Source organism: Phocoena phocoena, chromosome 17 (genome assembly GCF_963924675.1).
Source record: "Phocoena phocoena chromosome 17, mPhoPho1.1, whole genome shotgun sequence".
Lineage (NCBI taxonomy): Eukaryota > Metazoa > Chordata > Mammalia > Artiodactyla > Phocoenidae > Phocoena > Phocoena phocoena.
This window is the reverse complement of record NC_089235.1, coordinates 62,245,210-62,267,933: the sequence shown is the minus strand read 5'-3', so window position 1 is coordinate 62,267,933 and position 22,724 is coordinate 62,245,210.

The window sequence follows — 22,724 nt, the reverse complement described above, 5'->3', positions numbered from 1 at the left end:
AGACCCTGCTGCATCTTCTCTCGCAAACACAGAATCCACACCCAACCGAAATCCGCCAAGTCCGAGACCCGCCCTTTCCTCTCGCTCTCTTCACAGTTCACGTCCAACTCTCCACCCAGTTTGTGGGCTGGATTCTGCAGAAGGGAGGGGCCTCTGTTAATCTTGTCAATGCGTCTCACCTTTTTAATAGGAGACTAATTACTTACCTCTTTTCACATGTTTTAAGTGATGTGACTCTTGGCTTGGTCTTGTCCTAAATAAACAGCAAAACGTCAGGCAGATCCAAGCATTCAGATATCTTCTGACTCACTGGGAAGCTGTGAGCACAAAGACAACCCCAGGTTATAGGCTGGGTGGGAGAAGCTTCCAGATTTGAGGACTCCTTTTCTTTTTTTGTGTGTGTGTTACGCAGGCCTCTCGCTGTTGTGAGAGCCATATATGGAGTTTGAGCCATATAATTATAGAATGTTAATTGTAGAATGTAAATAATTCTCATTCTAGGGTGTGGGTTCAGTCTGTTCCCTACAAACTCAGTTGTTGTTTCATAATGTCCGAGGTCCTGGGGGTTTCCTAACCATAACATCCATTATCCAAGGGGTGGCTTTTCTTTGTTTGCTAAATACTGCAGCACTCTGGATACCTGCTCAGTTCAGTCACTGGGGGTCTGCACCTCTTCAGCCAGATCAATAATCTGCTCCTGCTTTATCAGTGGATGTGACTAGAGTTTGCTTCCTGTGATGAGGAGAGAGCCTGACTAATTGTGTTAAAATAAAGCAACGTTCTGATTGGTTTTGTTTTCTCTTTAAGCAGAAACATGGACACTATGACATTTCCTGTGTAAAACCAGTAAAATAACCTCTGATTGGCTAAAATTAGGATTTACTCTTAACTGTTTCACTTCCAACTGGATATAAGCCAGTCTTTTTTTTTTCTTTTTTTTGGCTGCATCGGGTCTGAGTTGCAGCACGTGGGTTCTTCTTTGAGGCATGTGGGATCTTTCGTTGCAGCACGGGCTCTTCGTTGTGGTGCGCAGGCTTCTCTCTAGTTGTGGCGCGCGGGCTCCAGGGCGTGTGGGCTCTGTAGTTTGCGGCACGCAGGCTCTCAAGGACCTACTGTATAGCACAGGGAACTCTGCTCAATATTCTGTAATAACCTAAATGGGAAAAGAATTTGAAAAAGAATAGAAAAAAGAAAAAGAATAGATATATGTGTATGTATAACTGAATCACTTTGCTGTACATCTGAAACTAATACAACATTGTTAATCAACTATAGTCCAATATAAAATAAAAATTAAAAAATAAAATAAAAGGAAAAAAAAAATTAAAAACTGGTGACCTTTGAGATGGAGGCTGCTCCATCAGCCTGAGTCCTGGAAGGACAAGGTGGAGCTGTGTCCCCAACCACCTTTTGAGCCAGAACAAAACGCTGGCTGCTTTGAGATTTGGAGATTGTGTGTTACTGCAGCTTCCGTGTGCTCTGTAAAACTTATATTTCAGTTGTGTGTGTGTGTGTGTATGCTGAGTCATGATGCAAAATGAATCTCTTACCGTACATTATAATCAAGAAGTTTGCTAGCCAATGATACAGATTGCAGTTTTACCTTATATCATCTCTCGGTAAAAAGATTAGCACTGGGGCTTCCCTGGTGGCGGAGTGGTTGAGAGTCCGCCTGCCGATGCGGGGAACACGGGTTCGTGCCCCATTCCGGGAAGATCCCACATGCCGCGGAGTGGCTGGGCCCGTGAGCCATGGCCGCTAAGCCTGCGCGTCCGGAGCCTGCGCTCCGCAACGGAAGAGGCCCGCGAACCGCAAAAAAAAAAAAAAGAGTAGCAGTGGAAGGACCCTGAAAAATCATCTAGTTCCATGCTCTCATTTTAGAGATGAGAATTCAGAGGCCGAAAGAAGTCAAGTCATTTCTCTGAGGTCACAAGGTGAGCAAAGGACTAGGACTCAAGCACATGTTAGACTTCAAGCTGGTGCTTTACCACGAAACCCTGCTTTGGGGCTGATCTTGCGAAAGTGCTTTAAAACTACAAAACCTCATAAAAATGTCAAGTAATGAAATTATTACAAGAACTAGTCAAGTAAGTTGGTAAAAGGCCTAGGCTTTGTCAAACCTGGTTTCAAATGCCGGCTCTGCCACTTATGAGCTATATAACCTTGGGGACATTATTTAATCTCTTTGAACTTCTGTTTCCTTATGTGTAAAATGACAATAATATTATGTATGTCCTATTTTCCTGATGAGTAAATGAGATAATAAATGCAAAGGTCCTAGCACAATGCACATCTCATAGTAAGTGCTAATAAGTTATTGATATTTGTAGTAAATATAATGCCAAAGAATTTGGTTTGGAATAACCACAACAAAAAAAGCGATTCCTGGCCTTGGAAAGAGCCAGGGTTTAGTGCAGAACAGGGTTTCTCAACTGTAGCACTATTAAAATTTGGAGTCAGATGATTCTTTGTTGTGCGGGCTGTCCTGTGCACTGTGGGATGTGTAGCAGCATCCACGGATGCTACCCACTAGACGCTCCAAGTATGTTTTCAGACATTGATGAATGTCCCCTGGGGGCAAAATCAATCCCAGTTGAGAACCACTGTTGTAGAAACTGTGCTTAGAGTTTTTCAATGAATTCTTCCTATTAAACAACAAAAACATAAAAGAAGGTTAAACACTTTGAGAGAAAGGAGTCTGAGCTTCCCTATTCTTATATTTTATTGATGTTACCTACTTAATGTCTATGTGACCTATTGGAATAAATGCTCCATGAAGATGCTGTGTCTGTCTTGTGTCCCGCTGTGTCTCTAGGGTGCACGTCACCCAGCACATAGCAGATGCACAAAAAGGATATATGTATAGTTGATTCACTCTGCTATAAAGCAGAAACTAACACACCATTGTAAAGCAATTATACTCCAATAGAGATGTTAAGAAAAAAAAGTATCACTGAATCAATGAATGAAAGTAATTTTTTTCTGCAGTCCTTATCTAGTAACTAACAGGCACAAGGTTCCTGCAGGATCAATAGGGTGGACTAGGTTTGTGGAAAGTATCCATTTTCTTCACCCCAACTCGAAAATAAAAAGGTTCCTGAGGAGAACCTTTTCTTAACAAAACAGTTAAGGTCTTCACCAGAGCACAGGTCCTCAGATAGCGGTATGAAAAGGGCAAAACAGGGTCCCAGTTTTCAGGGTGAGCCACCGGGACCCAAGAGTCAGCATGAGAAACCCCTTCAGGTCAAACTGATAGAAAAACAAGATCGTGTAGCTTCAAAAGTCCCCGGGGCAGGGAAGGACTGGTCTGACGCCAGAGCTGGGGCGTGGAGAGGGCTGATTTAGACAGGTAGAAAGAGGATGCAAAGTCACAGTAGATCTGACTCTGGCCCCCTCCTACTGTTTGAGGTTGTGGACTGCGCCCCAGGAACACAGCTGCCTAGAAAATGATGTTTTCGTGTTCTCGGTCACCCTGCCCTTGTTATTTCTCACATGTGGTGGTTGAGTGAACCTGAAACAAAGCGTGCACCCACTCTTCTGCTCTAAAACCGTGCTACCCACTTAATGATCTCGTGACTCTGCCTGGATATACAAATCTAACAATAACCATTCTGTTTCATTCTAACCTCTGTTTGGATGCCACCTGGGAACCACAGCCTTTTCTAACTATTCTGGCAATCGTGAATAACATTTCTTATGTATTCAGAGTCTTCTCAGTTGAGTGGACTCCTGTGATTCTTGCTGGCACCCACCCAAAGCCACTACTTTGGCTTCCCTGCATCCCACAGCTGGACCCCATCTGTGTCCATGGCTTCCTGGACGCCATCTCAATTTACGTTTCTCCACATGAGTCTATGGCTTTGCTGCTGTGGATGAATCTCATTTCTACTTCCCTTTTCCAGCAACTTTGAAGCCCGTGTTTATCATCTCCTGCATATTTTCCTGCATGCTTTGTCCTTGGACAAAATACCATTCCTCTTTCCCTCTATACCAAAGATGATCTCTGTAGGGTTTCCCAGCAGCCAACAGTAAAGAAAGAATTGTCTTGATAACCCAACAGAAAATGGGCAAAGACTTGAACGTTCTCAAAGGAGAATATCCAAATGGCCAAAAACATATGAAAACGTGCTCAGCTTCATTGGCCTCCAGAGAAATGCAAATTAAAACCACAATATACTCACCACCCCAATGGCTCAGGATGGAAAACACCAAGTATTGGTTTTAATGTTCATGGTCTGCAAGTGGCAGTATAACTTGGTACAGCCACTTTGGAAAGTGGTAATGTGTTTGGTAATATCTACTGAAACTAAGTATTTTAAATTCCCTACAGCAATCAGCATTCATGCCCTGCCAAAAACCTATTCTAGAATGTTCTTCGCAGTGCTGTTCATAACTGCCTCAAACTGGCACTACCCAAATGCCCATCAACCACAGAGTAGATAAATCAATGGCATTATCTTGTCACAGTGGGAGACTATATAGCAACAGGAATGAATTATGTACCACCTCATGCAACACCATGAGTGAATCTCACAAAATGTTGAGCAATAGAAACTTGACACAAAAAGAGTATACACTGTATGACACCATTTCAATAGAGCCCTAAAAGAGACAAATCTATGCCATTGGAAGTGATAATAATGGTGACCCTTAGTGATGGGAAGAGAGCATGTGGGATGTCTCTCTCTCTTTTTTTTTTTTTACTTTTTTTAATTGAAGTATAGTTGATTTACAATGTTGTGTTAATTTCTGCTGTACAGCAAAGAGACTCAGTTATACATATATACATTCTTTTTTAAATACTTTTCCATTATGGTTTATCCCAGGACATTGAATATAGTTCCCTGTGCTATATAGTAGGACCTGTTTGTCCACCCTGGATGTTTCTTGATTTGGGTGCCGGTTATACAGGTGTGCTCATTTTGTAAAATTTCGTCAAGTTGTACAGTTATGGTCAATGCACTTGTCTGTATCTGTGTTTTACGTTATCAGGGGTCAGGTTATCTGGAAACAAACTCCAAGATGGAGATTTATATGCAAAAAGTTTATTGGGTGGGAGCTCTCAGGAACAATACCTGTGAGAGTCAAGACTTCACTGAACAAGGAGAGCAGGTGACTGGGAAAGCCGTCCTTGGCCAGTCCCACAGGGAGTTCTGGAATTAAGGTCGTCCTTCAGAGACATCAAATTGGGAGTGCGAAAGTCAGGCCTTTATACACTCAAACTAACCACATATTGTCTTTTGAGCAGTGTCCCTTCAAGTCTCTGTGAATTTTCTGTTCAGTATGTCAGTCCTTTCTTTTTTTGTTTTTCTTTTGCCGCACCCTGTGGCATGTGGGATCTTAGTTCCCCGACCAAGGATCGAACCCGTGGCCCCTGCAGTGGAAGCACAGAGTCTTAATCACTGGACCACCAGGGAAGTCCCATCAGTCCTTTCTTTAAAGATATGGACTGTCTCCAAGGAAAGGGCCATGACCTTGGATGAGGCAGCTCTCTCTTTTTTTTTTTTGCCCTTTAAAATTTTTGTCTTTGGTGAGAACATTTAAGTTCTGCTCTCTTAGCAAATTTCAATTATACAATACAGTGTTATCAATTATAGTCACCACGTTATACATTAGATCCTCAGACCACAGGCCTCGCCTCGGCATGTGGGCTCTCAGTTCCCTAACCAGGGATCGAATCCCCACCCACTGCAGTGGAAGAACAGAGTCTTAACCACTGGACCGCCAGGGTAGTCCCAGACCTTATTCATTTTATAACTGAAAGCTTGTACTATTGTACCAACCTCTTAATATTTCCCCATCCGCAACCCCTGGTAACCACTTTTCTACTCATACTCTCTAGCTGGACCAGCTGAGGGTTACTGGCCACCTGCGCTCCCAGCAGCTGGGCGATTGAGTGCTTCAGTCTGGAAGGGGTCGGCAGCAACCACTCCATATTTGAATTAAAAATTCAAAAAGAAATAGTCTGTCTTGAACAGTGAATAAAGAGAGACGAAACATTTGAAAGAAACAAATGAACAAAATGGGACCACCAATAGGTACACTGACCATAGACCAGCACTGAAATGATTATATCAACTATCAATTTGTTTCATTACCCTGAACTCTAGAACAAGCTGAGCTATGACATATTTCATTAGCTACTTCTCCTGAACCAGATGTCCATGCTTGTTTGTTTATTCACATACTGTTTAGTTCCAAGAATTTCCTGTGACTGACCCAGATACTTTAAGCTCAGCAGGAGAGAATTCACCTATTAATAGCCCGTGTGGAATCTCCTATTTAGAATGTGGAGTCCCAACAAGTGTGTCCAGCTTCCAGCGTTTTCAGCCTTACTGACTGGTTCCAAAGGGCAGGGCTTACTGGCAACATTCCTGTTGTTCAGCACTGTGGCAAGGGTAGCCCCATCCGCTCCAACAGGGCTTGGGCTGAGCCCTTGGTTATTTATTAGAGCTCAGGCTGCAGTTTTCTGGAAGGCACAGAGGGACCTTGGGGTGAAGAGCTCTCTCCAGTAAACACTGTGTTCCTCACTGTGGTGAGGGATCCATTGCGAAATAGTATCCCATTGGGCCTCGCTCTCCACCCAGCTGCTGTGCCGAGTGGCTTCTTTGGGTGGGAGCCCACAGTCACCCAGGCAGCCTTTCACACACTTATCCACTCCTTTTTTTTCCCAGGGAAGGGCTGGGCAGGGAGAAAGCAGACTGCGGCTGAGTTTTAGCCACCATGCGATCCTCTGCAAAGTGGAGAGGGCCATCTCGGGGTGGCAGAAGGTAGCGTCTCTGTTCCAAGTTTTATCATAAACGGTGGTGCTTTCCAACAACAAGCTGAAACAGGAGCCAGTGGCGGTAGACTTGGGAGCTTAGCCAAGCTGTGATGGAAGGGAAGTCTGCCTCTAGCGTCCTCTTTCTGAACCCTTTTCTAGGGAGTCCTCACTTGTCTTTCTGTTCCCAACTCCCCCTCTAAACTCATGGTGCCCACTGCCCTTATGGTTCTGCCAATGCCTTTTGGGGGTAAGTTCACTTCATTTGAGAGGTTCTAGAGGCTCATAGGAACACCAAGCCCTGGGGCCTTCCATATCTCTAATGGACTGTTATATACTAGACTCCAAAGGGATAGAGCAATCCACTTTGTGAAAGTGGATTGTAAAGAGTTTCCTGGATAAATGGGTTAATGGTAGCTCCAGCATTCGGACAGCTGTATTTCGTATAATGTGTATTTTATCCAATAGCTGCGTTTTAGGTTCCCATACTGCCAGTGGATTTGACAGCAGGCACTCTGTAAGAGGCTGTCATAGTGGATATATATGGTTTTGTCTCTCAGAATAACTCTTCTCGTTGGGGAAATGCTGCTTTAAACTACTGGGCCTATTGATTAATGGTACTCCTATGTCATCGACACAAGAAGGGCATATGGCCCAAGGTGAACCAATGGTAGGAATGTATCCTTTTGTTCACAAAGATTGGTTCAGGGGTTATCAGGTGACACAGGGCAGGCTGCTTGAAATTCTGGGGCAGGATATTTTACACTGAAGCAGATGGAAAAGCATCTTTTCTTCTCTGACTGGTAATCTGTAAGAATTTGAGCCTGGACCTTCTGTCAGTGTGCCCACTGCTACAAACGCTTATGCAAATAGAGCCCACACAAAAGAAGTAGAAAGTAGAGAAAAATAACTGTTACACAAAGAGAGAGATGCCTGGCAGCCTTTTAGGTTTCTTTCATTCTGATTTCCTTACATGAAGATTCATTCCAGTTTGCCTAAGGCAGGCCCAGTTTACATCTGTTATCCCAGCTTAATCATTAACATCTCCCTCTTTCATTCTCAGAAGTGTTCCAGTTGGGTGATAAATTATATAATCACTGCTCCTATCACAATGGGGTTAATAAAGCAATAAAGTCCTTTTTCCCCTTAAGCTAGCTCAAGCTGGTTTTCTGTCATTTGCAAACAAAAAACATCCTAACTGACCTACCATTCATTTCTAAATTAATCAGGAAATCTGATTTCCTAGACTCCTAAACTTGACTGTTTCTACTTGCTTGAACTCTTCGGCAGATATCTGGTTCTTGGTCTCCACCTGTTCTGTGGAACTGACACCCTGTGCTCTTCCAAGCTTACCCAGCCACCTTGTCCTGATTCTGAGTGCCTTTACTCCACACTTCACCAAAGGTCAGCATAGCCCACCGATTTCATCCGAAGGCTCTGGGACCAGGCTTAGAGAAGAAAAGAACCAGGGTAGGTTTGAGGGACCACCTGGGTTCATGAAATTCAACTGTGTTTCCCCTTCATGTGTTATTCTGCTCAAAGTTCAAAGTCCTGGAAGAGAGTGTTGATTTAATTTGGATTTGGGGCCCATTCTTTCACTAGGAGAAACTAGGGCACCATGATAGACATCTTATCATAACTATACAAAATGAGGGAGAGGCAATTCACCTTCAGGATATAGGTGTTGTTAGCAAAAAAAAAAAAAAAAAAAAAAAAAATGGGAATGAGTGCCAGGAGACCAAAAGCATATTCAACAATGTGTATTTAATAATGCTATTGGGTAGCTTTGCCAGCTATTAATATGTCTATACCAATGAGAGCTAAGTGAGCTCTTAAAATACAGGTGCCTGGTGCTCAGAAAAATTGGAGGTGAGGTGGTTAATCTTTCTGGAAAAACCATGAACCCCAAATCTGACTACCCTAAGTGATAATGGAGCTAGTCTTCATATCCTGTGCATTTCTGTAATCCATGATCATGACACAGAAATGCTAGCTGGCATTTGTAGGGATTTTTGGAGGGTTCCTGCTGTTCTCATTCACTTGCCTCAAATCCTGTCCATCAGGGCTGTCCCCTTGGCCAGCATTACATGAAATTCAGTCTCCAGGTTGAGCCCCTCTTCCTGATTCTCTCCCTCTACACTCAGTCTTGTTACCCTCTTTTGTCTTCTGGCCTTGTAGTACATTTCCCTTCTTATGGCACATCTCACCATTCTGAACTTTCAGCACTGCCTCTTTAGCTTTGCGTTTTGGTTCTCTCTTTCCCCACTGTTCTTGACCTATTAAAGCCCTGGGCTAACACATCATTTGATCTAGTGTGGCCTCTGAGACCTTGTACTTTATCACTGACTCTTGCAGGAGGCACCTTGACTGGTTCATCCCAAAGTGATGTAGGATGGAGTAAGGAAAAATACTGGTCCTAGAGTCAGACACACCTGATTCAAGTCTCAGTTCTGCCATTACTGTCATTATGCAAACCTGGAATCTAACCTCCCAGCAGAATGATGCTCTATAGCTTTCCTAAAACTCCACACACAATTTTGCGGATTTGTTCATGTGTGAATATTTACTTCTCCCTTACTTGGTAATGAACTGTTTTCAAATAACTAATTTAGAGAAAATTTGTTTCCCTTCTCTTCAACATCATTGTATTGGTCAGAGTAAGATGACCTATGCTACAATAATGAAGAAGCCCTCGAATCTCAGTGGCTTAAACAAAGTTTGTTTTCTCTCACATCATAGCCTGATGTGAATCAGGATGCTGTTCTCTGTAGATGACTCAGGGATCCAGGCTCTTTCCATCGTGCGGCTCCGGTACTGCAGAATCCTTCTCTTCTAGCTCCATATAAGGAGCAGAGAAGACACATAAGATTTCACAGGATATTCTATAGCCAGCCTTGGAAGTGGCATCCATAACTTCTACCCACATCCCATAGGCCAGAACTGAGTTACACTGTCCCTCCCAGATGCAAGGCAGGCTGGATAATAATACAGACTTTCTATGTGCCCAGGAAGAGGAAGCAGTGTTGGTGTCAAGCATCTAGTCTACCACAATCACATTTCCCAGCTGGTATGTGTTGAAAATAAAACCACATGACGTTATCATATAATTATTATAGTAAGTATAATGATATTAAGCCTAACATATGCCAAGCATATAATAAGCTCTTTATATGAATTTTTTTAATTAATTAATTAATATATATATATTATTTTTGGCTGCATTGGGTCTTCATTGCTGTGTGCACGCTATCTCTTGTGGCGAGCGGGAGCTACTCTTCATTGCAGTGTGTGGGCTTCTCATTGCGGTGGCTTCTCTTGTTGCAGAGCACGGGCTGTAGGCACATAGGCTTCATTAGTTGTGGCATGCAGGCCCAGTAGTTGTGGCTCACGGCCTCTAGAGTGCAGGCTCAGTAGTTGTGGTGCACGGGCTTAGTTGCTCCACGGCATGTGGGATCTTCCCGGACCAGGGCTGGAACCCGTGTCCCCTGCATGGGCAGGTGGATTCTTAACCACTGCGCCACCAGGGAAGTCCCTACATGAATTATTTAATTCTCACAACAACCTCATGAGTGTTACAAGGATTAAACAAGATAAATGTTGTGGAAATGCCTGGTGCCAGTAATTATTCATCTCATTTGTTGGTGCATTTCACATTCCACAGGGCAACTGCCCAAGTTAGGATATTAAAATAGACCCTAGTACTGTCTTTAATGTCTATGTTTGGAAATGAATCATTTTGTTATGGAGTTATATGAGAGGGATGTGAGGTATACCAAAAGGAGTCTGCTCAGGTCTTTAGTGATAAGACATAACAACCGTATAAATAGAGTTAATATGAAGCAGACAGTTACAGGGCATAAGGATGAGTCTGCTGGAATTCTGTGATTTAATTTAACTGGGGTTGATTTGCAAAGACATGACCTTGGTTCTATTTCTTGTTTGTCATCCAGCATGGACCCACCAATAGATATAGCCTCTCCACATAGATTCTCCAGGGCTTCTACCATCATGTAGTTTTGCACCCACACTCATGTTTATGCTTGCCCCATCCCAGCCACGCTCCCAGAGATAGACTTCAGCATTCAGTAACTGCTGGAAGAGGCTGCTAGAGGCTGATAAGGAGAAATAACAGATTTTATGTCAAAATGGGGAAGGAAAGAGTAAGAGAGAGAGAAAGTCAGTTGGTGGTCAAGGAAACAAAAGGCAAGGAGGATCAAAAGGAAATAGCCTTGCACTCCAACTCAACGGTCAGCATAAATTTTTTAAAAAGGAAGCTTTCCTTGAAATTAGTCTAGAGTCTGGACATTAACCGTAAAGAAACTTTTCACCAAGAAAGACGAGTACTGAATGAGAAGCTGTGCACGCACTATTTTTTTTTTTTTTTGCGGTACGCGGGCCTCTCACTGTTGTGGCCTCTCCCGTTGCGGAGCACAGGCTCCGGATGCGCAGGCCCAGCGGCCATGGCTCACGGGCCCAGCCGCTCCGCGGCATGTGGGATCCTCCCGGACCGGGGCACGAACCCGTGTCCCCTGCATCGGCAGGCGGACTCTCAACCACTGCACCACCAGGGAAGCCCGCACGCGCTATTTTTAGTTTTTGCAGTAGGATTCCCTTTGGGGTAGCAGGGGTTAGACTCCAGCAGGCAAATGAGAGGCAGTCTCTCTTCCTACAAGGGGAGGTCTCGGCCCTTACAGAACCCTACGATTGTCTGGCCCCGCCAGACTCGCCTGACACAGCAATGCATGCTTTGTTTCTGGACTTGCTCTTTTTCATATGAAGAGGTTGACATCATCCAAAGGCATCTGCCATATAGTTGATGCAAACAGAAGCCATTTCCAAGGAGTAAGAAGCGGGTACTTCAGCCCTTGGCTGGGTGGGTGGGTGTGCATTCCGCTCTTGTTTCACAGGGCTGGGAGCTGAATTCAGGAAGCCCCCTAACAATTACGTGCGTTGTGTTAAAAAACCATAAATACACATCACCATTGAGTTTTTCTCATTCTAGGCACTAATGATCTTGGATTATGAACAGTCCCTTTCTCTCCTGAGAAAATGTCACAGTCAGTAACTTAGCTAGGATGTTGAGGTAGTCTTCCAGAATCAGACGACATGTTCCTATTTCTAAGTGAAAACTTCAACACACTCTTCCTGACTTCTAATTCATGTAAGAAAAGCACAACAGATCCAAGAATGAAGAATTTGTCAGAAATGAAAAGACAGCACAACTCTCACCTGCATTAACCTGCATTAACCTGCATTAAGATGAAAGTTTCACTTCCTTCACATCTGTGTGTGTGTGTGTGTGTGTGCGCGCACATTCGTGCGTGAGTGATAAGTCTAGCTGTATCACAAAGCCCTGGCCTTATAACCTAGTTGTTCTCATGATGGAGGTTGTAGGGGAGGGAGAAGATCAAAAGCAAAGGTGGAGTTGATAAAAACATCGTGACATGCAGTAGAAAATGGTTACACGGGACAATGTGCAGAAAGTAAACAAAACACTTAGTAATGCGCATAAAATACTTAACATGGGAATGGCACAGAATGGACATCAATAACTATCACTATTATCATTTTTTAATTAATTAATTATTTATTTTTGGCTGCGTTGGGTCTTCATTGCTGTGCGCGGGCTTTCTCTAGTTGTGGCAAGAGGGGGCTACTCTTTGTTGCAGTGTGCAGGCTTCTCATTGCAGTGGCTTCTCTTGTTGCACAGCACAGGGTGTAGGTGCGCGGGCTTCAGCAGTTGTGGAACGCGGGCTCAGTAGTTGTATCACTACTACCACTGAGAAACTCTTTCTAGAAGCCTGGAGTCCTGGGGATTTGCCTTCATTCCTTTTAAGGTGGGTCTGTGACCTAAACGTCTGTCCTTGTAAAGAAGTAATTCTGGAGATACACAGACACACACACACACACACACACACACACACACACTGGAATCCTACTCGGCCATAAAAAGAATAAAATTTTGGGCTTCCCTGCTGGCGCAGTGGTTGAGAGTCCGCCTGCCGATGCAGGGGACACAGGTTCCTGCCCCGGTCCGGGAGGATCCCACATGCCGCGGAGTGGCTGGACCTGTGAGCCATGGCCGCTGAGCCTGCACGTCCGGAGCCTGTGCTCCGCAACGGGAGAGGCCACAACAGTGAGAGGCCCGCATACCGCAAAAACAAAAAACAAACGAATAAAATTTTGCCATTTGCAACAACATGGATGGACTCAGAGAGCATTATGCTAAGTGAAATAAGTCAGAAAAAGACAAACACTATATAACATCACTTACATGTGGAATCTAAAAAATACAGCAAACCAGTAAATATAACAAAACAGAAGCAGACTCATAGAGAACAAACTAGTGGTTATCAGTGGGGAGAGGGAAGCAGTGGGGGACAAGATAGGGGTAGGGGATTACAAAAAAAAAGAAGTTCCCTTTGTCTGTCCTCTGTCCTTGCTGTAAGTTCACTTTCTTTTCTCTAAGCTTCAAGAAAGATGCCAGACTGAAGGTCTCCTGTGCTCCAGTAGATGTCAGTCTGGCCTTATGGGAGGACCTAGGGAAAACTAAGATACACACAAGGCTGCTTCCAGGAATGAATGAAAAGGGGGGTGGAGTGCCTTTCACAGGCCATCTAAGAAATAAGGCAGGAAAGAGGAGGCAGCATCAAGACTTCGAAGCCCACTTCCATCTCAGGAAAGTATATTGTAAATTTGAGATTTTTACAAACACAAACTTTTAGTTAACAAACATTAATTGAGAGGTTACTGTGTGCTGGGGACCTTCTTAGGTCCTAGAGATATAGGATTTGTTGATGTAGTTCCTATCCTCTAGGCCTCCCAAGTTACTTTTTTTTTTAATTTATTATTATTATGTGTTGAAAGAATGAAATGAAATGCATGCATGAGAACAAAAGTGTCTGAGTGTTTGCTTGCAGAAGAGCATCTTGGAAAAATAGCCACACACACCCCCCCCCAGTTTTGTAACAAAGGAAACCCTAAGGATGAACCAAATGATACGTAGTGACGTTGAGAAGAAAGAGGAAAACAGGCATAACCCCTGATGTCTGCAGGAGGAAAGTCAGCGTGAAACAGCAGCCGCCAGGGAAGGGGAATGAGCCCTGGATCGTCACAGCCGAGGACTGCGATGATGTGTGTGGACCCCACAGCAACATCAAGGAAGTGGAGTCCTTGCAAGGAGCTAGTTCTGGCTCTCAGTGGTTCTCTGCTACTACGAGCATGTGTGCTCTTGGATCCTTGGGCCACCCGGGCGGCCACAGGAGCCAGATACCATCAGTAGTCAGTGACTGGTTCCAATTCTGACCCACCACTTGGCTGGTGTGTGGCCTTGTGCCACCAACTCCACCTCCCTAGAGAGCTCCTTGCCTATAAAATGAGGATTTTTACTAGAACCTACCTTATGGAGTTGCGTGAGGATTAAGTGAGATCATCCCTAGAAAACAACAGACTAGCTGGTATATATTGAGAGTGCAATAAACATTAGCTATTATTGTTTATTGTTATTCTTATTAATTTTTCTAGGACTGTTTCTCCATTCATAGCATGACAGAATAAACCAGCCAGCAAATTTACAAAGTCTCTTACCAATGTAAAAAGAGATGATTGTGATTTCATACTTTTGTTTCCATTTATACAGTAATGTGGAAGTGTGGGGTACGGGACAAGCTAATTCTCGTCAGCAAGAAGGAAAACAAAGACCATGGACTGGTAAGGAGAGAAGTAAGTGAGTGCATTACCGGCTGGTGATAACAAACAAAAAGATGGTACAGTACCTCCTCCTCGTTCCCCTTCTTCTTTTTTTTTCCTTTCTTTGGCTGCGCCACGTGGCTTGTGGGGTCAACCAGGGATCAAACCCGTGTCCCTGGAAATGCAGAGTCCTAACCACTGGGCCACCGGGGAACTCCCCTCATTCTGTTTCAAGCAAGGAAAGCACTAGAAACAGTTTTTTATATCCAATGTAGCTCAGATTGACTGAAAGAAAATCTGAAAAAAACAGGGGTTCTTCGTCTCACACAGACTGGCTGGTCTGACATGTGCAGACTCGTCTTCCTTAGAGCTCACAGCATTTGTTTCCTTCCCTTTCCTGCTATGAAACACCAGTCCTGGGAGTCTCTCTGCTTAATCATGAATGCACCTTCATGTTCCCGAGTCACATGGTCCATGGGTTTCCCAGGCTCAAGAATAAGGGCACATTTCACGGTGGCAGAAACATCCAGAACTTGTAAAATCTGGGCTCCTCTCAGAGTTTTGGCTACATTCACATACACATTTTCAAAGTTAGGGTAACAGGACAAATGCCCTTCTTCTCTCTTCCTTTCATCTCCTCATTGGCCTATCCACCCAAGACCCATCCACTCAGGTTGGATCTCAAGACGTGTCACTAGCCACCTTCATAAAGTTTATATTATGAATTGGCCTCTGTGGACCCAGACATTTCAGACTTCAGGAAGAAATGAGTTTAATGTTTAACCGCAAGGGAACAAAGGGTATTTAGAAGATGCTATGGGGTCCCAGGAGGCAAAGAAAGAAAGTCAGAATGACAGGCAAAGGAAAAGAGTTGTCAAATCCCAGATGTAAGGACAGGAGACACTTCACCAACTTCCTCACAGAGCACTCCATTATTTTGCTCACTACCTTCATCAGATGTACAAAGCAAGCAGCAACCTGTGTCTCCACTCCCTGCCTGCAGAAAGCTTGTGCCAACAGAAGCACAAGGTGGTGATCTTTGCTTACATAATTCTGGCATGAGTTCTAAATCTCTAGACTTGGGAAGCTGCCCACTAAAGACAGATGGACAAATGGAATGATGTCTCAGTTAAGGTGTGCTCAGGAAAAGAACTTCCTTTATAATCAAAACTAAGTCTCCAATATACCCTGAGAGATAGTGTTTGCCAAGGAATGTGGGGCACAACAATTGATGACTATTGCTTCCTTAACAGGATCTTAAAGTGCCAGAAGGGAATTCTCTGGCAGACCAGTGGTTAGGACTCCAGTGCTTTCACTGCCAGGCCCAGGCGTAATCCCTAGTCAGGGAACTAAGATCCCCGGAAGCCACCAATATACAAACAAACAAACAACAACAACAACAAAAAAACCAGGAAGGGAGCAAATGCAGAAACAAGGGAGGAGCAGTCAAGCAACAACAGTGCAGCCTTGAGGCAGGGTCCTGGTTCTTCCTCAAGGAATATACATCACAATATCATTGAGTTCTGCAGGAACTAAGGCCCCCACCCAGGTGGTAACTTCAGGCTGAGCCCAAGATTCCTGGAGTACCACCCAGTTATCTCACCACCAACCAATCGGAAGAAAGCCACACACCCTGCAGCCCTCACCCAAATTATGCCTATAAAAACTTTTAGCTGAAAACCATTGGGGAGTTCAGGGTTTTAGAGCAGGAGCCACCCATCCTCCTTGTATTGGCACTGTTAAAATAAATGCTGCCCTTTCCTTCACCATAACCTGGTGTCAGTAGATTGGCTTCACTGTGCACAGGAAAGCAAACCTGAGTTTGGTTCAGTAACATATTGTCGGTGATGAAAACATACATGTACACACAATATATAAAGGCGATCTTATGGATTCGTGTGGGTCTTTCAAGGTATCAGATAATCAGCATGGTATAGTACTAAAAATGGTAACAATAGCTATCATTAGTTGTTTCTGGAGTACTTAACTACTTGCCAGGCACTATACCAAGACCTTTAAATGTATTAACTCATTAATCTCCATAAGAGTCTTATGAGATTGTTATTTTTCAAAAATGAGAAACCCAAGGCACAGAGAGATGTACTGAAAAGAGCACTGACCAATCATTTGGGGGGCCTGAAGTCCAGTCCCAGGTACAAGTAAGTTGACATGAGATAAGGGAAAAGTCTAGCTTCTCCAGAGAGCAATTTTTTTTTTTTTTTTTTTTTTTTTTTGGCGGTACACGGGCCTCTCACTGCTGTGGCCTCTCCCGTTGCAGAGCACAGGCTCCGGACGCACAGGCTCAGCGGCCACAGCTCACAGGCCCAGCTGCTCCACGGCACGTGGGATCTTCCCGGACCAGGGCACGAACCCGGGGCATCAGCAGGCTGACTCGCTATGACCGCACCACCAGGGAAGCCCAGAGAGCATTTTCTTTTCCATTTAGTACACAAACAAAACAAGAGAAACATCCAATTATTGGTTATTTAGTATGGATCAGGCACAAGAGTGAGCATTTTACATGCACTATCTCATTTAATTTTCATAGTCAGATGGGGTGGGTACTGGTATCCTCATTTTACAGACAAGGAAATTGATGCCTCAGAGGTGAGTAACTGGATGTGCTCATAAGTGCTACAGCTAGAATCTGAATCCAGGCCTGTATGTATCCAGAGCCCTTAACCCTCACAACCTTTCCAGCTTCAGTTCCTTTAGACTTGCTTCCTTTACCTGCAGTCCTTCTTTAAGGCTTGTTCAAGGCCATCCTTTAGGCATTAACTCAAAACATTAAGTTTGTAGAAGCTTTTCCTCAAGGCTGTTGCACTGCATAACTCCAGGGGGCGCTGTCCACATGGACCGTCACGTGAGAGGTGCCCCACTGAAAATGAGTAATGTGGCAGCTGTTTTCACTAACCACTGCATGAAATCCTGGTCATTCTCTATCACCCCATCTGGTTTCATTTACGTCTTACGACTTACTCCCATCTAAAATGAATTATTCTATTTATATAATTATTTTCTATGTCTCTGTGATGTTGTGATTCATAATAAGACATATTTGGTCTTCGTTCCATTTCTGGCACAGAACTCCTAAAACCTTTGGAATTTCCGAAGTGATGAGAGCAATAAAGGTGTCTTGTGTTATGTTAATGAGGTGACTTTCCACACACACCTAAAGGTGGTTGCCAGAAGAACCAACCATGTGATTACAGGGTTGGAACTTTGAATCCCACCTCCCTGACCTCTGGGGAGGGGAAAGGGACTGGAGGTTGAATTGACTGCCAACAGCCAGATTTAATTAATCATGCCAGTGTAATGAAACCTCCATTTAAAAAATCAAAAGGTTGGCTCTTGAAGATGGCGGAGTAGAAGGACAAGCGCTCACTCCTTCTTGCGAGAGCACCAGAATCACAACTAACTGCTGAACAATCATCAACAGGAAGACACTGGAACTCACCAGAAAAGATACCCCACCTCCAAAGACAAAGGAGAAGCCCCAGTGAGATGGTAGGAGGGGAGCAATCACAATAAAACCAAATCCCATGACTGCAGGGTGGGTGACTCACAAACTGGAGAACACGTATACCACAGAAGTCCACCCACTGGATTGAAGGTTCTGAGCCCCACGTCAGGCTTCCCAACCTGGGGGTCCGGCAATGGGAGGAGGAATTCCCAGCAAATCAGACTTTGAAGCCTAGCAGGATTTGATTGCAGGACTTTGACAGGACTGGGGGAAACAGAGACTCCACCTTGCAGGGCACACACAAAGTAGTGTGTGCATCGGGACCCAGGGAAATGAGCAGTGACCCCATAGGAGACTGAACCAGACCTAACTGTTAGTGTTGGAGGCTCTCCTGCAGAGGCAGGGGGTGGCTGTGGCTCACCGTGGGGACAAGGACACTAGCAGCAGATGTTCTGGGAAGTACTCCTTGGCGTGAGCCCTCCCAGAGTCCACCATTAGTCCCACCAAAGAGCCAGGTAGGCTCCAGTGCTGGGTTGCCTCAAGCCAAACAACTACCAGGGAGGGAACCCAACCCCACCCATCAGCAGACAAGTGGATAAAAGTTTTACTGAGCTCTGCCCACCAGAACAACACTGAGCTCTACCCACCACCAGTCCCTCTCATCAGAAAGCTTGAACATGCCTCTTAGATAGCCTCATCCACCAGAGGGCAGACAGCAGAAGTAAGAACTACAACACTGGAACATGTGGGAGGAAAACCACATTCACAGAAAGATAGACAAAATGAAAAGGCAGAGGACTTTGTACCAGATGAAGGAACAAGATAAAACCCAGAAAACAACTAAATGAAGTGGAGACAGGCAACATTCCAAAAAAAGAATTCAGAATAATGATAGTGAAGATGATCCAGGACTTCGGAAAAAGAATGGAGGCAAAGAACGAGAACGTGCAAGAAATGTTTAACAAAGACCTAGAAGAATTAAAGAACAAACAAACAGAGATGAACAATACAATAACTGAAATGAAAAATACACTAGAAGGAATCAATAGCAGAATAACTGAGGCAGAAGAACGGATAAGTGACCTGGGAGACAGAATGGTGGAATTCACTGCCGTGGAACAGAATAAAGAAAAAAGAATGAAAAGAAATGAAGACAGCCCAAGAGACCTCTGGGACAACATTAAACGCACCAACATTCACATTATAGGGGTCCCAGAAAGAGAAGAGAGAGAGAAAGGACCCGAGAAAATATTTGAAGAGATTGGAGTCGAAAACTTCCCTAACATGGGAAAGGAAATAGCCACCCAAGTCCAGGAAGTGCAGAGAGTCCCAGGCAGGATAAACCCAAGGGAAAACACTCTGAGACACATAGTAATCAAATTAACAAAAATTAAAGACAAAGAAAATTTATTGAAAGCAACAAGGGAAAAATGACAAACACAAGGGAACTCCCAGAAGGTTAACAGCTGATTTCTCAGCAGAAACTCTACAAGCCTGAAGGGAGTGGCATGATATATTTAAAGTGATGAAAGGGAAGAACCTACAACCAAGATTACTCTACCCGGCAAGTATCTCATTCAGATTCGACAGAAAAATCAAAAGCTTTACAGACTGGCAAAAGCTAAGAGAATTCAGCACCACCAAAACAGCTCTACAACAAACACTAAAGCAACTTCTTTAAGTGGGAAACACAAGAGAGGAAAAGGAACTACAAAAACAAACCCAAAACAATTAAGAAAATGGTCACAGGAACATACATATCGATAATTACCTTAAACGTGAATGGATTAAATGCTCCAACCAAAAGACACAGGCTCGCTGAATGGATACAAAAACAAGACCCATATATATGCTGCCTACAAGAGACCCACTTCAGACCTAGGGACACATACAGACTGAAAGTGAGGGGATGGAAAAAGATATTCCATGCAAATGGAAATCAAAAGAAAGCTGGAGTAGCAATACTTATATCAGACAAAATAGACTTTAAAATAAAGAATGTTGCAAGAGACAAGGAAGGACAGTACATAATGATCAAGGGATCAATCCAAGAAGAAGGTATAATAACTATAAACATATATGTACCCAACATACGAGCACCTCAATACATAAGGCAACTGCTAACAGCTATAAAAGAGGAAATCGACAGTAGCACAGTAATAGTGGGGGACTTTAACACCTCACTTACACCAATGGACAGATCATCCAGACGGAAAATTACTAAGGAAACACAAGCTTTAAATGACAAAATAGACCAGATAAATTTAATTGATATTTATAGGACATTCCATCCAAAAACAGCAGATTACACTTCTTCTCAAGTGCACACAGAACATTCTCCAGGATAGATCACATCTTGGGTCACAAATCAAGCCTCGGTAAATTTAAGCAAATTGAAATCATATCAAGTATCTTTTCTCACCACAGTGCTATGAGATTACAAATCAATTACAGGGAAAACGTAAAAAACACAAACACATGGAGGCTAAACAATAGGTTACTATATAACCAAGAGATCGGTGAAGAAACCAAAGAGAAAATCAAAAAATACCTAGAGACAAATGCCAAGGAAAGCACGACGATCCAATACCTATGGGATGCAGTAAAAGCAGTTCCAAGAGGGAAGTTTATAGCAATACAAGCCTACCTTAAGAAACAAGAAAATTCTCAAATAAACAATCTAACCTTACACCTAAAGGAACTAGAGAAAGAAGAACAAACAAAACCCAACGTTAGTAGAAGGAAAGAAATCATAAAAAGCAGAGCAGAAATAAATGAGATAAAAACAAAGAAAACAATAGCAAACATTAATAAAACTAAAAGCTGGTTTTTTGAGAAGATAAACAAAATTGATAAACCTTTAGCCAGACTCATCAAAAAAAGGGGGAGGACTCAAATCAATAAAATTAGAAATGAAAAAGAAGTTACAACGGACACTGCAGAAATACAAAGCATCATAAGAGGCTACTACAAGCAACTCTATGCCAATAAAGTGGACAACCTGGAAGAAATGGACAAATTCTTAGAAAGGTATAACCTTCCAAGACTGAACAAGGAAGAAACAGAAAATATGAACAGACCAATCACAAGTAATGAAATTGAAACTGTGATTAAAAATCTTCCAACAAACAGAAGTCCAGGACCAGATGGCTTCACAGGTGAATTCTACCAAACATTCAGAGAAGAGCTAGCACCCATCCTTCTCAAACTCTTCCAAAAAATTGCAGAGGAATGAACACTCCCAAACTCATTCTATGAGGCCACCATCACCCTGATACCAAAACCAGACAAAGATACTACAAAAAAAGAAAATTACAGACCAGTATCAGTGATGAATACAGATGCAAAAATCCTCAACAAAATACTAGCAAACAGAATCCAGCAACACATTAAAAGGATCATACACCATGATCAAGTGGGATTTATCCCAGGGATGCAAGGATTCTTCAATGTATGCAAATCAATCAATGTGATACACCATATTAACAAGTTGAAGGAGAAAAACCACATGATCATCTCAATAGATGCCGGAAAAGCTTTTGACAAAATTCAACACCCATTTATGATATAAACTCTTCAGAACGTGGGCATAGAGGGAACCTACCTCAACATAATAAAGGCCATATACAACAAACCCACAGCAAACGTCATTCTCAAAGGTGAAAAACTGAAAGTATTTCCTCTAAGATCAGGAACAAGACAAGGATGTCCACTCACACCAGTATTATTCAACATAGTTTTGCAAGTCCTAGCCATGGCAATCAGAGAAGAAAAAGAAATAAAAGGAATACAAATTGGAAAAGAAGAAGTAAAACTGTCACTGTTTGCAGATGATATTATACTATACATAGAGAATGCTAAAGATGCACCAGAAAACTACTAGAGCTAATCAATGAATTTGGTAAAGTTGCAGGATACAAAATTAATGCACAGAGATCTCTTGTATTCCTATACAATAATGATGAAAAATCTGAAAGAGAAATTAAGGAAACACTCCCATTTACCATTGCAACAAAAAGAATTAAATACCTAGGAATAAACCTACCTAAGGAAACAAAAGACCTGTATGCAGAAAACTAGAAGACACTGATGAAAGTAATTAAAGATGATACAAACAGAGGGAGAGATATACCATGTTCTTGGATTGGAGGAATCAACATTGTAAAAATGACTATACTACCCAAAGCAATCTACAGATTCAATGCAATCGCTATCAAACTACCAATGGCATATTTCACAGAACTAGAACAAAAAATTTCACAATTTGTATGGAAACACAAAAGACCCCGAATAGCCAAAGCAATTTTGAGAAAGAAAAATGGAGCTGGAGGAATCAGGCTCCCTGACTTCAGACTATACCACAAAGCTACAGTAATCAAGACAATATGGTACTGCCACAAAAAACAGAAATATAGATCAATGGAACAGGATAGAAAGCCCAGAGATAAACCCACGCACTTACGGTCAACTAATCTATGACAAAGGAGGCAAGAATACACAATGGAGAAAAGATAGTCTCTTCAATAAGTGGTGCTGGGAAAACTGGACAGCTACATGTAAAAGAATGAAATTAGAACACTCCCTAACACCATACACAAAAATAAACTCAAAATGGATTAGATTCCTAAATGTAAGACCGGACACTATAAAACTCTTAGAGGAAAACACAGGAAGAACACTCTTTGACATAAATCACAGCAAGATGTTTTTTGATCCACCTCCTAGAGTAATGGAAATAAAAACGAAAATAAACAAATGGGACCTAATGAAACTTAAAAGCTTTTGCACAGCAAAGGAAACTACAAACAAGAC